Source organism: Alosa sapidissima, chromosome 4, assembly GCF_018492685.1.
Source record: "Alosa sapidissima isolate fAloSap1 chromosome 4, fAloSap1.pri, whole genome shotgun sequence".
Classification (NCBI taxonomy): domain Eukaryota; kingdom Metazoa; phylum Chordata; class Actinopteri; order Clupeiformes; family Clupeidae; genus Alosa; species Alosa sapidissima.
In genome coordinates this window covers 10971349-10984479 of record NC_055960.1, presented here as the reverse complement: position 1 = coordinate 10984479, position 13131 = coordinate 10971349, and the positions used below count along the sequence as shown (strand labels likewise).

Genomic DNA, 13131 nt, shown 5'->3' with positions numbered 1-13131 from the left:
CATTTGGCAAACCACCCACAGGTATTTGGTAACTATCACCTTTCACCTTTGCAGCTGTACTTCTATCACAAAGCCTTCCAAGTATGCACAATGTCTCTTGTCGATTCACAAACAGTTTTTTGTGGTGGCATTTCACATCGCAATGTTTTGAAATGCGTCTACAGGAGCTTCCAATCACGAGGGAACAATGTTGCATTGTAGGCATAACTAAGGGATGCAATAACACCACCAACAACAACCAAAACTAGCCTACTCATTGTCAACATGTACATTAAATGTAACGTTTCATTGTGAATCAAATTAAAATGTTCTCCTCTTTGCAAACGTAGGCATATGGTGACAGATGAATTTAATAATGTTGCTGCGTGAATCACGGTAAGCGCGAATTAATTGGCCACTTCTTAATGGGACTCACTGTATGGAAGTAGGCTAAGTAAAATAGAGATGTTTCAAATAAAATAACTTAATCAGAATTCTAGGATATGCCCGCTTAACAACGGCAGAGATAGAACTGGCCTTTGGCCATACCAACCATCCATTTAGAACGACTGGCCTTCATAGCAACCAAAGATCTTAGCTGTGATGCATGTATACATGTAATGTGATGCAAAGTATAGAAAGGGGATGAAATATACAGGGACAAGAAATATAGTGCAATGTAAACAGTAGTATACAGTTGATTTACAGAAGGTGGTTTAGAGTCATATGAAGTATTCCTTTATTCCTTTATTCTGAGATACATCTGAGATACAGATGCTCTCAAAACAATCCCAGGCTCTCAAAATAATCCCAAACAGACATAAGGTCTTTATAGAGCAAATCCATAGATTATTTGTCAAATAAACCAGTAAAACATAATTAGGGGATGGAATATATAACATTCACACTCATAGCTCATATTTTCTTAAAATAAATCAGTGAAAAAGTATCCTGACAAACAAGCAGCATTTTAATGCCTTGGTCATATTTCATAATTTCAATTCTTCTGTAGCCCAGTTTGAGAGGCGCAAGACACGTAACATTGTTTATTTTTGCAGCCAATCACTGCTGTCGTTCTATTTTATTGATTTGATCTTAGTCATAGAAGCTAAATTCGAAGGCAGGCCACAGGTAAAATCCAACGAACCGCATTCACCCCGAAGTTGTATAGCCCTCTCCTAGAGCTTTTGAGATATTGCCACTGCTCCAACACTGATAGGCACTGTTAGAATGCTTGGATCAAGCCAGGTTCAGCATAGCGTATGCCACTGTCTGCTCACGTTGGTGACCGGCCCAGGGCAAGCACACTTTCGCAGTTCCTGCCGGAAATGCAGTCTAGTTAAAAATTCTGTATCTTGACAACAATTCAAGATATGACTTTGACCAGGATATCATAAGCTCATTATGTCCTCTGTCCATATGATACCGAAATGTCAATTTACCTGGACACTTACATGTATTCAGTTTGAACTGCCTCACAGACAGTTTCATTCAACCACTCAAAAGCTGTTCAGTGTGAATTTGATATCAGCTGGGCCTGTTTTGCAAACGTTGAATAAATCACTAAGTGTGGAGAGTTTGCTCCATCCTCCCTGCTATCTGTCTGTATACCCGCTGCATTCTCCTTCATTTGTCTCCTATCTCCACTAGGCCCTGTTCCCTGGTGACTGGCCGAGCGGTGGACGGTTCTCCTCATTAGGAGCCACTGTAGAGGAGAAAGGCTCCCCTGGTTTATGAGGTTTGATTACCTCAGTCTCCCCTCGGACTCTGCGCCGACACCTTTGTTCTTTGCTTTAGCCGCTCTAATGTAATCAGATAGCCCGGTCTTGGATGACTTCCCTGCGAATGAGGAGTCAGCCAATCTGCATAAATTAATCCGCAAAGTTCAAGGGGGTTCGCAGCCTTCCCAGGTGATGGAGATGTGGACTGATCGTTGTCAGTTAGTGAGCCTTTTGCTCCAATAAAAAGAACAAATAAGGACAGGAGACAAAGACACCAAATTTCTTTTTCTTGTTTTGATAATCCAGGGAAACCGAGAAAGACGGTGACATTCAACAAATCAAAGGCAAGCAGGTTCAAATTCGTGACAATGTTTCTCATTCTTGCCCTCAGGGTATGCATATCGGCTTGCCTTTGGACTGACCTTGGGAAATGGTAAGCTTCCTATCCCCAAAGCTCATTTTTGCTGTTGTGGCACTCTTGTAGATTTTAATATCCATGTTTCTGCTGTATTGAATGTCAGTGCTGATCAAGGGGGCAAACCTATTTGTTTGATCTTGACATTAATCATCTAGTCACTGGGAAAAATCAAATGTCAAATGCTACAAATACATGTATGCCAACTGGATTACTAAGCATGTTCCGCATGTTCCTGTTCACTAAATTGTGAATGTTGAAAGTTGAACCTGAACATTTTTTTAGAGTCTGTGCAAGGAAGGATTGAAGCAGATGTGATCAGAGGAGGATAAATAATAATAGGATGGGGCAAATACTGAGATTTACCCCCAATATCCCCCTCATGACTTCTCCCCATTCATTTATTGATGTGGATATCAACAGGATGGAAACATCAAAGGTGTTTAGAAGAAATCTTCTCCAGGGGAATTCCAGTTTACAATATTAAATAAAAAGTCAACTTGAAAACAGCTTTTGATGATGAAAGCATGAGAGCGTTCATAGCCTGAGATTGCAGGTGTAGCCTCTTGGGTTGGTTCAGTAACCCCTACGGGTGCAGACAGCAAATTAATCTCTATACAACTGCGAACAGAGGATGGGTGTCTTCACATAATGAATTAATGGTAGAGACTCAATACTGAATTACTCAATGAAGTTAGAACTCTTGTTAGATATGGTCACCAGAGATGAACTGCGAAGAGATTGACATTATTTGCCAATGTAATAACTGCTTTATAACAAAACATAAACACATTTCAACAATAATGAAAATATCAGCAAAATATTAAAACTTCAAGAGTGAACACATTTGTGACCCTGCAAGGCGAAACCAGTCATTTTGCACACGGTGCTATTTTGAGAAAATCCACGATAAACAAGCGTACAGGTTAAAATGTCGAATTTCATGTTTTCGCGTAATTTGGCTGTATACAGTGTACACTTTCATATTGTGAACAAATTTCACGGATAAACATAGGTTTTGACTGTTAAACCCTTACTTTATTTAGGTGAAGATTCAACACATTAGCAGTCATTACCTTTGTCCACACCGCTATAAGGTTTTACGGTACGGTAGAGCTCATTTACTCATTAGGCTACCCATTACTCGTTACTCAATGTGTCAGCTCTATATCGTTCTTGGCAGATGTAACCGAATATGAATGTGAAAGACTTGCCTTTCAGGGCACGAACGGTCAAAAGTACGAACTTTTAGAAATATCCTGGCGTCATTTTAGGGACCAGGAGAAGTTTTCCATTGAAGTAGGCTAGCACATTTTAAAAGTAGGCTAGGCTATACACAATCTGTGTACACAGAACTTCCTCTCCCCTTACTTCCCCTGAAATACATTAATTATATTCTATAGTGACACCTTATGACCGTCCCAGGTATTAACTAGGGGGCAGAAAAAGACTCATTGCACGGTTGAAACTATGGTTGAAACTTTATAGTCAGTCATCCGCTTCAAAGTCACGCTACCGTAAGGCTAATCATAGCTGTGCCCTCACACTATCGCACGTGACAATTTACTTAAAAAGGTGATTTTCTCCTCTTCTGGCGTATGGTGACAGGAGAACCATGCCAACTTTGGATGCGGTTATCTTAGCGATACTTTTTGCAATACCCTCGATATACATATCATTGGAAAGCTTAGTTTATGACCCTTCGTGTGAGTACAATAACTTAATTTTGTCAATTTTACCAAAACGACTGGTTTCGCCTTGCAGGGTCACATTTTTGCTTTCCTGCTTATTAGACTAACTTAGTAATGCCTTTTGCAAATGACGGGACTGCATTAAATCAATTAGGGCTGTTTACAGTATTGCAATTTTTGTGATAATACAATCATGGCCATGTTGTTGTCATTATAGTCACATTCGATAATGGTGTGATAAACAATGCCCTCCGTAATAACAGAAACCTTGTTTAGACAAGGGAGAAGCGTGACATTCAACTCCAGACCCAATTATATCCAGCAGCTTAATAATACTTTTTACATTCATAAAATGACTGACAATAAACCAGCCCATTTACTTGCCAGCAGGTTCCTTTCAAACTGTGGTTGCTGACACAAAACAACAGAGTTGGATTATTTTTTTCATGTAAAAGACACACACACACGTACAGAGACAGATACAGAGAGAGAGAAAAAGGGAGAAACACACACACACCCTCAAAAATTAACTGTTCTTGAGCCCCAGGTCAACATGGAGATTCATATGTTTGAATATATAAATGCCATATCCTGTTGTCATATCTTGACAAGAGAAATAAGCAGTGCAAACACTGAAGGTAAGCCATACTCCAAATGTGTCAGAAGAAGTAATCTGAGTCTTCCCACTTAATTTGTCATAATCCCCAAGTATTGAATCATATTAATAAGACATAAGCCCATGGGTCCCTCCAGTTTAATAACTGGCTCTCTAAATGACTGTCTAATTATTTTATCAATTATTTTATCAATTACTTTCCATTGACTTCATTAGATAGTTCCATCTACAAGACAAACACAGAGGGGAGTTGATGTAGAACAAGACACCCAATAATAACTTCTAATAGGTGAGATAATTGCAGCAGGAAATTGATCGTTTTTTTCTAATTGATTTGCAAATCCATTTGGAGCGCACAAAGCGGCTTCATGAGTTGTTCTGATGACTTGATCTGATCATGACGTTAATCAGAGCACAGAATTCTCATTTCTTCCGGTGGCCTCCGGACAAATTTCAATACAGTTACTACTGTACTGCTATCTTCCATGGCAATGAGAGCAGGCGTGTAGTGGTAAAATAAGAGGTGGGTAAACTATGAATTCTGTGATCATGGTAAGGTGGACTGTGCCATGCAGATTTTTTTAAAAAGCCATTCAGAACCTGTTTGATGATGGTAGAGGTTATTGTCCAAAGTTTAACAATACCAGTGGTATTAAATGGTTCCCAGAGTGTTGCTGAGTGTACATATTCTGAATGTGGAATGTGGATAATATAGTGTGATTTTTGAATGTTAAAAGTTGCAATTGGTGAATAAACTCTTTTGAGAGATGGATAAACTCTAATAAGAGATGGATAACCCCATTCCTGAAATTTCAGAGGTGGATAAACTGCATTTACTTGTGTTTAGCCTCCACTACAGCCCTGAATGAGAGAGAGAAAAAAATCTATCAGAACCATCCTTACATACATTCCTTCTTATGATACAAGATATATAATAGACTAACACACAGCATGCATGCTGCTTTAAAGATATGCAGAAATATTAACTATTAGTAACTATTTTAACCAGAAGATGAGTTTTAATCTCTTTTACAAGCTGAGCTAATTACTCTTATGGTTGTAATAAATTGATATAGGATTTGAAGATATTTTTGGGACTGTGGGGAGCATAACAGCAAGTCTCCTGCCAAGTTGTGTTCAGTGAATATAAACACACAGTCTTTGTGCCTCAGCCCAACATACAAACGCAGAGCCTACAAATGAAATACCCACAAAACTCCCCAAAAAGGCTGAAGTGTGCTGTTTCCTTGACTGTGTAGTGGGTTTCAGTACTCAGTTTCCATGAATAAATCTTTTTAATTACAGTAATTCCCACAAATAGATAAGCACTCACATCAGGTGATCATCTATGGAGGCAATGTTATCATTAAGGCACACCTCCATCTCGTGCAATATACCGTCTGTCTCATCAGGCATGTTCAGGCATGGGGGAAATTAATATGGCGAAATGTCAATAAAGCAATAACATCACAATTACTTATTTACTGCATACATGAGTGCTCTGCTCAAGTTGATGTATGCAATTATTTCATTATGCGAATTCTGCTTGCTTGGACCTCATAGGTTTGATGGAATGTGGTAATTGTGACCACACCTCTCTCTCTCTCTCTCTCTCTGTCTCTCTCTCTCTCTCTCTCCTCACTCACCTTTGCTCCAGATTGTGGGAAAAGAAATCAATTAATCGGAGTGAGACAATCCACAGAACCTGTGTTTGTGTTCATTACAGGACGGCAAGAACAGTGGACTGCATTACAAAGACAAATGGCCATATTAGTGGCCATCACAGAGTATTATCTTTCCTTGTGTGAAGAAAAGAAGTAGTTTAGGGAGTTGGGTTGCATTTGTAAATTTTATGTAAAGATTGTTCAGCATTATTTTACCATTAACATACACAATATTGGCCTTGATGTCATTAGAGCAGAGGTGGACAAGTCCGGTTTCAGAAATTAAAAGTCTTACCACATATCTGTTCCAACCATTCACTTAAACCAGCTGATTTAATTAGCAGAGTGCTTCAGCCAGAACATATAACTAGTAGGACTTTTACCCTTTTATGATTACACTTAACAGTATCGACATAAGGGTGACATGACACTGTCATGAATGTGTCATAAACAAGTCATAAACGTTTATGACATAATGCTTCTGTTATTAAGTGACATTCGTTTTTTGTCATGTTAGGGTTAGGTTTAGGGTTAGGGTTCATGTGTTATGATAGTGTCATGTCACTCTTATGTCGATACTGTCAAGTAAAGTGTTACCACCTTGATTTTACCTCTGCATCAGAGCCAGAGTGTAATATTAAGCAGGGGATAATGTAAAAACACAACTGCTGAAAATAGTCCCAGTTGAGAAGCTGAGGTGTGACCTCCAGGCCCGGATCTAGGCTGATCAGATTGGGGGGGCAAATAGAAATTTGGGGTGGGCACAATGAATACAACCACCCCCCCAGCTCAGTTTCACCTACAAATGCCTTACTTTTCACCTTAACACCCGTATCTAATAGCAAACATGACATATTATATAGAACTGTTAATCATAGACCTGATTTTAATATTTACAGATATCTAGGCTATATTTAACATTTATTTTCTATGTGGCCTATTATGAAATCATGTATTGAACAATTAAAGCACAGTTCAGCTTTAAGAAACTCAAATAGTCTACAAGCATTTTGTCATCAATAAGGCTACTTTGACAAACTCTTAGTCAGCTGATTTTAATATTTACAGATATCTAGGCGATATTTATAACATTTATTTTGTATTTGGCCTGTTATGAAATCATGTATTGGACTATTTAAACACACTGTGAAACCTGAAACCCAAAGTTGGAGACATGCATTAAGACATTGCTGCAAATGTAAAACCGGATTACTCTGGAATGGCTAACTGTACAGGGGAATGCTTTACACCTTTTTATTCGGTAAGGTCTGCTGTTTCTTCTAATATGTGGTTTGTCATGTGTTCGGGAAAAATTTGTGAAGTATTCCACCGAGATGAATGGGTAGGGAGATGGGCGCAGAATGTAACATGATAAATTAAAGTTACTTTTCTCGCGAACCGTTTACCACAACTTGCGGTCAACATCGTTTAAAAGCTGAGAAAAAGCTCTTTCGTGTGATGTGATACATGTAATATCTTTGTGAAGAGTAGGCTGTCGGAGTATAGCTTATTTCAGCAAAGAATGGGTGAATTTGGACGCACTTTCTTTCTTGCCGTGCACTGTCACATTCTCCACTGCGTAAAAGACATAGGCTAAATTAATTTGTGTTGTGAATGCTAAGCTTAATCAGGCCATAGGCTAAATAGAAATCGCTAGTCGGATGCAAAGCATAATATAGAAAGAAATGGGCACCAAGACCACAGTGGCCTGTGAACCTCCGATTTTCAAAGGGACATCACGGCCAACGCAAGGGGCAATGACGTGGCCGCCGTAAAATTCCCACCCTGCTTGTAACACAGTTTCACTAGTTCGCCCGTCGGCATGATTGCTAACTGAGTGAATAAGCTAAGCGCGTGTTTGGCATGGTAGCTGGCCGTGGTCATGGAATGCCTGAAGCGGAGATTGCGATAGAGCGATGGCCGCTTGCACCCCCCAATGTAAGGAGGATGCGTAACTGGGCTATCAGTGAAATGGAGGAGTAAGGGGAGGAGGAGGGAGGAGGAACATGCACATTAGCTAAAAACAAACCTTATTCAAACGAGAATATACAAAAAAGGTCTTTATTTAAACCAGCAACAAGAATCTATATTACATCTAGTAGCCTATAACCTTTATGGAAATATAGCTAAGCCCTCTCTACTGAAGTATGAAACAGCAAGTGATGCACTCAGTGTGGAATGGTAGGGGAACGCGTCGCTGCTGCTCCGGTAGCTTATTTATACTATCCAACTAGCAAATCAGCACCCTCGAAATTCAGACGGACGAATTAGAAAAGTGTGATTGGCAGATTCAATAGCTGTCAATTAAAATTGACCAATTAGGTGGGGCAGAAGAAATATTTGGAGGGGCATTGCCCCTCCCAGCCCTATTCTAGATCCGGCCATGGTGACCTCTGACTGTGAATGTCCATTTTCAGGATTTAATCACGCTTAGAGAGACGTATGCCTTAAAAGAGGCACAGAAGTTTCCACTAATTTGAGATAAGTTTGTGTCAAGGTATGTATTTTGCTGTTTTGGATCCAGAAATACCCTCTTAGCCAATATACATGAACAAAGTCTGAGTAGATAATGATCGTTCAATGGATGAACTGGCCACTTGAGATGGTGAATGGATTTTATATCACATTTATAATGTCATAAATTAAAAATATAACACTCTTCAATGCCAAATTTATGAGCCAATCTAAACTTCAATCTACTTCAGCTGTGTGTTCATCTGGTGGCTGCATATACCCCTAATGATCTGCAAGGCTCTGCTATAAATGCTCTGGGCAGTGTTTCCCAATAAAGCTGTTGTTTTACGAAGATTCTGGTATAAAAGTTATTCTAAAGCTATAAAAGCCAAAGCCTATATTTGGCTAAAATGTAACAACGCTAACATAATCTAGAGATATAACTTACAGATAATAGCGTTAAAAGGTTTTGAGAAACATAGCTCTGACATAAAGTTAACCCTTTAGGCGCCAGAGGTTTTTTTTCGAAATGTTCGATTTTTACATCTTAATTTCAAAAGGCTATATCTTAAAAGTGATAAGAGATAGAGACTTTCTGTAAATTAGAGAAATATTAAGGATGACCCAAAGTTTATGTAGGGATTAAATTTCCCCATCTAATTTGCATATTATGACGTCATATGACGTGGCAGCCATCTTGGATTATAGAATTTTCATGAAAAGTCACATGTTTGAATGATAAAATCCAGCACTTCTTTCCCCCCAAAATGTCCCTCACCTTCTGTGTGCTGTATTGCACAATACTGAATGCTCAGGTAAATAGTAAGTAGTAAACAAACTGTGTAAATCATTACTAATAAATGGCAGTAACAAACCGAATGAATGTAGCGGTAGGTTGGCCTTTTGCTGTAGAGATTTTCCATTTACTACATACAGTAGGCACTCTGAAGCCATGTATGGGGTACATACTATATATATTATTCATATGACACACAAACACAAGTAGACAAGACCTGTTTAGTTCAAAAGCTCACTCGCCACGGCAAGGCACAGATCAGGAGTGAGATGACGAGACAAGACGAGAGACAATGTTACTAATAAATGGCAGACAAAAAAAAGAATTTATGTAGCAGGCCTTTTGCTGTAGAGATAATGACTCCCTATCCATCCAGGTGACATTTCTTGTAGTGGTACCTCTCATTGCAAGGCACAACACAAAGACCCACCCCACACTGCCTACACATGTATTTTGTCTGACGGCGGCCTTTAGGGCGGGTCCGATCAGAACAAATGACACAATCTGGGTAACCATCAGCCTGGCAGATAAAGTGGCGCTCAGTGAGTCTCTGTGGCATGTCTCCCAGTGAGGATGACTTTCGGCCTTTGTTGCTCTCTTTCCTGGAGAAGCCTTCCAGTAAAGCAGTGATGACATCCTGCACGAAGACTTTCAGGGGCTTGTGAGGAGCAGCAGTGCAGCGGCAGTAAACGATGTGGGCATTCACCATGCTTACACTGAGAATGGCATTGAAAATCCTATTGTACCATTTCCTTGATCTATGGGGAAAGAGGTAGGTCTTCATTCTCTGGTCTGCTGTGTCGACACCCCCCATGAACGAATTGTAGTCATCAACACAAACAGGCCTATTTATCTCCCTATAGCCACTATCAGTGTGTTTGGTCTTGATGCGCTTTCTGACACATGCGTTGGAATGCAGTGTAGAGAGCATTGTGAGGCGCTTTGTATCATGCCACGCACAAGCTAGCATTTTCCCCTTCCTCATGAAGACTGGGTCATCTCCCTTGCTCAATGGCAGCTGTTCACGGGTGAGGCCCTTTGGCATCCCCTTCCTGTTACTGCTGACAGTCCCACACAAACCCGAATCATTGCTTGCCAGCTCATCTGCTATGGCTGGCGAGGTGTAATAGCTGTCCATATACACCTCATGCCCTTTCCCTGTGTACGGGGCCATCAGCTCACGGACAACAAGGTGTGTGGCACCGAAATCAGCATTAGGCCTATTTTGTCCAGTGTACATGGATCACTGTAGCACATTGCCTGATTTTGCTTCACTCAGAACAAATACTTTGTAACCATATTTGTCTGGTTTGTTTGGGTTGTACATTTTGAGTGTGGATTTCTCTTTGAATGCAATGGTCATTTCATCCAGTGACAGCTGCTTAGATGGGCCATACACTGCTGAAAACCGGGGGATGACCAAAATAATGATTGGGCGGATTTTGAATAGCCTGTCATAGCCTGGCTGACCCCTGTCAACATACTCCTCATTATTGGTGAAATGAAGGAAAGACCAGACCCATACTCAAATGCAGAGAAAAGAAGGCTTTCATTTCACTGACAGTTACATCAGACCATTGATGAAATCTGGAGTGTGGCTGGAGTTGATGGGAGGCTAAAAACTGATGGGCATAGCGATTTGTCTCAACAACAAGTAAATTCCAGAACTCATCAGTGAGAAAGAGTGATAGAAAATCTAGGGGCGAATTGGCATTGGAGAGTTCTCTTTCCCCCAGATAACCAATTGGCTGATCAAAGGGCGTGATCCAACTTTGGTACTGCTCCTCATTGGCCAAGTACTCAAAGCCATCATCTTGCACTAAACTATGCATGGCTCCTCTGCCCCGTGTCACACCGCCTCTGCTCCTGCTGCGACCAGCACAGCCTGATCTGCCTCCCGCGCGCGCGCCGAGTGGAGAGAAGTTGCACAGCTCGAACTAGGCCTACTGTCATTCTCATTGCGACTCCCCCTGCCTCCACGTTGCCCCCTAACTGTCCTATGAACACTCCGACCTCGTCTAACATCCCCAGTGGCATTAGATAAATGCTCCAACAACACGTTACTGTCGCACACGGTCAGAAGACAAAGAAGCTAGCTGGCTAGCGCTGTAAAAAGACTGGACCCCCACATAACTTCCAGCCTCGTTTCCCACACCACTAACACGCCTGCTAACTTCTTGATGAACACTACGACCCCGTGAAACATTGTTCCCAGCACTGACATTGGGCAAAGGACCATCTACATTGGGCAAAGGATTCATTTGTGCTTGGTGTAGGTCTAAACTTTGTCCAGCTGCACCATTGCAAGGCAGGGACGCATCTGAAGCGTGGTGAGTAAACGAATCACCGTCATTTTCTAAAGGCAGATATTCTCCTTCAGAATCAGGGTCAGCGAATAGAAAACCCAACACTTCATTGCGGGTAAACTTTTCTGATGCCATTACACGATAATGTAATGCAAATACTCTCTGACGTTGACAATACCGCTCTGATAAAAATGGCACACACGCACACTAGCTCCGGTATTTCTCGCACTGATTCAATGCGCTCTAGCGGGAAGATTTTGTATAGAAGGATGACGTTTTTTCGACTCGGTGATGACGTATGACATGTCTGCCATCTAGTGGAGTGGAGATTGAATGAATTATGACACCCTATTTGACAAAAACGGCCGTTTTATTCAGTACCGCATCTTGTCGAGTAAACTCGACCGTGGCGCCTAGAGGGTTAAAGGAGAATTCTGGCAATTTTTCACACAGATCTCTGTTACTCGAAGTAACAAACTGTCGGTATGGACAAAACAACCTGGCAGCAGCAGTACAGTGCTACAATGCTACACTCATGAACATCGTAGAGCACCGTAGCTGCCTGGAAGCTCTAACTTTTGGCTGCAGAAACTCAATCTAGGGAAAATCGATTGTTTTCGTTTTTTTCATACCAACAGCACACAGTGACCTTCGAGAAACGGAGATCTATATGACAAATTGGCGGATTTCTCCTTTAAGGTTCTGGTCCAAGACAGTCTGTCCCTGGCTGTACCATGTGCTCTCTACGAGGACACCTTCTCATAGCCTCACATGTAGAGAGTGGAGCAGCTCTGATATGTATATTTTCTTACAGCTGACATTGAGTAAATATAGTCTCTCATCACAACTTATTGTTCAAGCCTGAGAATGTTCAAAACATGGTTCAGCTGTGGACAGTTTTGATCAGGGCTCTCAAGTTTTGAGGACAGGCAAGAGTGAGACCCCCCCCCCCGTCCGAGGGTTAAAGGGGTGGCTGGTCAGACGGGTTGGTTGCGAGAATGGGGGTGTTTCATTAATAATACTACAACTTTTTGTTGCTGTTATTAATATGCCTTCAGATGTTCCAGTGTAACAGAGGTCGTTTCGTCAGCCGCTTACGGTCCTTGAACCCGCCACCTCAACACACACCGGAATGGGCCACCCGCCACTGAGCTAAAAGCCCAAGTTTCCAACTCAGCGGTTAGAGCCGTTCTTAAGGTTAGGGGTGTGAGGATTTACACGCGCAACTAGCATCACCAGCTAGCATACACCAGCCCCAGGTCGGTTACCAGTTGATCCAATATTAGTTGTGCAGAAATATAGCCCATCTTATACACACCAATTGAATTGAAGTATAAATTGTATAGATTTGTATTTTTTGTAATTATTCCACATTTAGTGTAGTCATATGAGAACCTGAAGTAGCCTACAATCCAAATGCAAGCATGAAACTTCAGAGTATTACCTTTCATTTGAGGCCAAGATTATGCTTATAAGGGGTTCATATTGT

At 41.1% G+C, this 13131-nt stretch overlaps 1 long non-coding RNA gene across 1 annotated transcript; it reads right to left on the bottom strand.

Moving 5' to 3' along the window:
• Positions 1-5754: 5754 nt before the first annotated feature.
• Positions 5755-6463, bottom strand: LOC121707349. Its single transcript, XR_006031308.1, has 3 exons — positions 6382-6463; positions 6069-6127; positions 5755-5822 (listed from the first exon to the last, which is right to left on the bottom strand). It is a non-coding gene; the product is annotated as an uncharacterized LOC121707349 (long non-coding RNA).
• Between the last annotated feature and the right edge of the window lie 6668 nt (positions 6464-13131).